The sequence below is a fragment of the Gavialis gangeticus genome, unplaced genomic scaffold, assembly GCF_001723915.1.
Source record: "Gavialis gangeticus isolate Ggan-Ray unplaced genomic scaffold, GavGan_comp1, whole genome shotgun sequence".
NCBI lineage: Eukaryota > Metazoa > Chordata > Crocodylia > Gavialidae > Gavialis > Gavialis gangeticus.
Window position 1 is genome coordinate 48,350,626 of NW_017729006.1, and position 4,417 is coordinate 48,355,042.

The window sequence follows — 4,417 nt, forward strand, 5'->3', positions numbered from 1 at the left end:
TATCTAGCTTACTTCCATAGAACTAATTCTCCAAGGCAAACTCATCTTTGTTTGTCTCCTTCTTCTATTAATTTGTTCAGCCGTGTTCACAAGCCCCTAGGGTAACAAAACTCTCTCTCTGATCATATGCTAATGAGTCATTAGTAGTGACTCTCTGTTAATGTGAATAAATCACCCCTGCTTAGTCACCCTTTGTCCAAATAAATATGTCTGCTCCAATAACAAAAATGCTATCCAGCCAGGAAGCAACAGTGAAGTAAAATGAGGGAAACAGCTCTTTCTCAGCCCCATCTGTGAACTCCCTGTGTGTTTTCCCTTTCATTGCTTTCTCCTGAGTACATTTTTTTCCTTAATTTGGTTCAAATATATATCTATAAAACCAGAGCTTATTTGTAATCAAATACACAGGAGGGTTCTCAGACATGTCAGTGGTTCCCAGCAACAGAGAGCTAAATTCATTTCTAGTGTTACTCTATTGAACTGTAAAGGTTCACCAGGGATAGACTTGGCAGAAGATTTATAAACTAGCAGGCTCTACCGTTACAAAATCTTCTACTGCTTTATTATCAAATAGGTATTGAGGGACAAGGTTACACTGCTGATAGCAGTTGCATGCTAAATGCAGGGCCTGGTATGCCCTTTAAAAAAAAGCAATAATTGATACTGTATTCAAATATATTTGAAAATGTAGGCAGCTTCTGAAGCTAGCCCCGAGAGAACTCCATTTTAATTTGCATACAACAGCTGTAGAAATGCTGAGCTAAACTGTCCTCTCTTACCCTGATGGAGCCTCACAGGAGTTTATGGGAAAAACCCATTAGCGTGAGTTTCTCAAAAACTCCCCCTTTAGTTTATATTACATCCAGCATGATTGAAGTTCTGCATCAGAGTTTCTAAAACCAGGGGTTGCTCAGCTGCCTGGAGGTCATACCTACACAGCCAGACACCAAACCTGTTGGTGAGTAGTAGTACAGCCCACTCTGGCAGTATCTCTGACACCCATCCTCCCTCCTGCAGTCCTGCTCTCAAAGGTCCACAGACACCCAGAGGCCTGCTCTGAGCTAGGTCTGAGGCATGTTTGAACCTGAATTCCATGCAGGGGTTGGCATGGCCTGTCACTCCCCCAACTTCTAGGGTTCCAAGATGGTTGTGATTCAGCTCTCACTACCCCTTTCATAATTGGTGGGAGGTCATGCTCCTATCCTTTCCATCAGCCTCTATTGCACACCAACCCCTACAGTGGAAAAGCCAGACCCATTTGGCTTTTGGAGCTATGCTACTCTTCCCTGCTCTGCTCTGCTCTGATGGCTGGCCAGCCAGATCCCACCCCAAACCCAATGCTCTGCTGTTTTATCAGCCACTATTCGGTGTCCCTAGGCCTAGCAATAGGAACAGAGCTGCAAAATCTCTTCTCTATCACCATTACTCACCCCAGCCCCACTTGCGTGTCTTTCCACTGGCTGTGGGGACATAGCCTCTCCTCCCTCATTCTCACCTACCTCCACCTGTGACCAAGGGCCCTGGGAAATCTGTGAGTTTATTTCCCTGGGAAGGAAGCATGGAAACAAGAAACTCCTTTTAGCAAAAGCAAATGCACTCTTTCTTGAAAAATAAACTGCATCTTCCCTCCCCCTGCCCTGTCCTGCTCCAAGTCATTGTTTCCTGCTGCAAACAGCATGCATAAATAATTTCAGAAATGCAAAACATAACAGAAATCTCAAAGAACCATAGCTGTAGCTTAAACATCATGGCACTGAGGCAGCAGGAAGAGGGTTCCTAAAGCTTCACTGACAGCAGCACGCCTGCAGCAGCATATGTCTTGGGTTTAGTGGGAAGACCTTGGTAGAGGATATGTGTATAGGAGCATCACTTGTGCAAGAGGACATCCTGTGTTGGGTGGGAGGCAGATAAGCTTGTCTGTCTAGGAAGGAGTCTATATTATCACCCAGCCTCCCTGGATGAGGTAATCAAACAGCTTCGGGAGGTACTTAATGTAGCCTTGCTTTGAAGTTCTTTAGTGTCACTATAAGACAGTTATACTGAAGTAACAGCATCTTCTTGAGCAGTAGGAGAGCAGAGGCTGTACAGATCTTGGTGCATCATGTAAGGGTCCCATCCTCAAACGTTATGGGCCCTGAAAAACAGTGGAGATTGTCAAGAGCAGTGGGGCTTGCGGGTCAACCAAGGCTCCCACTTCTACCAACTCACCCCTGGAAATCTAGGGAGAGTCTCATGACAGCCTAAGTCATTGTCGTCTTTCATATGGATGATGTAGATACAGAACAGCAACTAAAATGTTACATTTATGTGGTTGAGCCAGACAACTGCATCAGGAGCAGCAGATGTATTGCTGTGATATGTCCTTCATATTTGTGGATCAGGTGGATATGGTTTAGTTGCCCATGAGCATTGTGGGAGATCAAAGCCAGGGACGTTTTGCGTTGGATCTATCACAAGATGCTTATTTGGGACTTCCTGTGAACTCCGTTACACTTTCCAAGCTTCATCAGTGTTGAAGTCACATTGTTGAAGATTAACTGCATGGATCCAGAAGGGCTTGCGGGACTTTAGGCGATGGTAAGAGGCACTGTTGAGGTCCTGGTGGATGGGGAGACATTTGTTTTCCTTAATTTGCTGGACTTCCCGTAGAGTTGCTGTCCTGCGATGAATAGGTGGAGGAGCAGTGTGCGATAGCATGGAAAGTCACGGTGTTGTGGCTGACTTGAGGGTTCCAGTGATGCACCATCTTGCAGAGTTCAGTTGGATGTCAACAAGTTGAGTGTGACTGCTTCTGGTCCATACCGGTGCACAGGACTCGGCCACGGAGTATGCAAGGGCTAGCGGTGATATCCGTATTACTGATGCTGATCCTCCCCAGCTTATGCTTGCCCATTTATAGACCAAATTGACCCTTACCTTTGTCTTGGCAGCTACCTTCTTCAGGTGCTCGTGGAAGGTTAATGTGTGGTCCAGCCCCAGTCTGAGATAAGATGGAAATGGATTGCAAAAACTTGTTTGGGATTTCATCACTTACCAATTCACCCATGTTGAATAAAGAATCCTTGTGTATTTATTGTCCTTGCAGGATCAACACTGCAGCCCCTGCTATTCCCACTGCTGCTGTGGTTGCTGCTAAGGTCCTAAGGGCACAGCCAAAGCCTGGGAGTTAGTGTGTAGCCAGGCTGAGGAGGAAGATGAGATTGTATCACTTCACTGCGTGGACAACAAGGACAGAATGCAAAATGCTTTCCATGCCTGCCCACAGCCTTTACACTTCCAGACCTTTATTACTCCAAATTTAGGGATAAATTTTTCTTGTAAGAGCACCTTTATATCAGTATAAACGTGTCCACATTAGGGGGTTGTACTTTTGCATCAATTTTGGAACTGAAACTGCTCTAGGGATTCAGGAACTGTCTGTCCACTAGCCCTCACTGCTTTTAGATGGGGAGGATTTCTAAACAAAGGTTTGTCCAAATCAAACCTATGGGTGTGGAACCCTAAGCCTTTGAAGTACTTGTAGTAGACTGTGAGCTGAATGTCACAACTTGGCCTCAGTTGCTGTTAGAGAGGGGCAAATTATGATATTTTCCCATTTCTCCTTATTGAGTAACAAGTACCATTTAACAGGAAAAGAAGTTAATTTTAACGGTAGTAGAATTTTATAAGCAAGATTTGCTATAATGCACCCAATGTTAACTACTACTAGGCTGTTAGTGGAAAAAAATAAACTCGTAGCGTAAGAGCTCTAAAAAAAGGATTAAGTATTAGTTGTAACGTTTTAAAGATCCCTGTGCAAACATTGACCAAATGGACTTTGCAAAGGAGCACAGAGATGACTCTCCTGACAACATGAAAACATGAAGAGTTCCTGGACATCTGCTTCACTGCCTTAGCCTAGGGGCTGGAAGAGTGGCTACAGCTGCTCTGACTGTTTTTCTCAAAATACCCTGTGAAACATTTAATAATGGGTATGCAAATGTGATACCAGCAGGGTGGGTTTATTGTGCAGTGACTAATCTCTGTCACAGCACGATTCTGAGCGTGAACTCTCCAGAAATGTCCTGAAGAGGCTGTGGGCACATATGATGTGAAGTGATTCCTAATACAGAGTTCTTAACTGGATCCTTTGTCAGGTCCATTTAATTCAAAATAGTTTCAGCTTTATAAATGCAGGTGCTCTGATCCTCATCTTATGTAGGTGGCCACCTGAAATCAGTGAATCTACACCCATTTGCCACAGCTGCTGATCTGGCCCAAAGAGTCAGATTCTGCACTTGCTAAAAAGAGATATGTCTTGTGGAAACTTTTCTACTTGTACATTTGAGTGGTCCCAAGGTGAATAAAGTGTTTTAAGTCAATAGGAGTATTTCAAAGGGAAAAAAAAATCAGCAGCCAGACTCCATTTCCCAGCAGC

General features: G+C 44.3%; 1 long non-coding RNA gene across 1 annotated transcript; it reads left to right on the forward strand.

The window, feature by feature from the left end:
• The first annotated feature begins 867 nt into the window (after positions 1 to 867).
• Positions 868 to 4,125, forward strand: LOC109291943. The gene is made up of 2 exons (XR_002095991.1): positions 868 to 958; positions 3,086 to 4,125. It is a non-coding gene; the product is annotated as an uncharacterized LOC109291943 (long non-coding RNA).
• Positions 4,126 to 4,417: the final 292 nt, after the last annotated feature.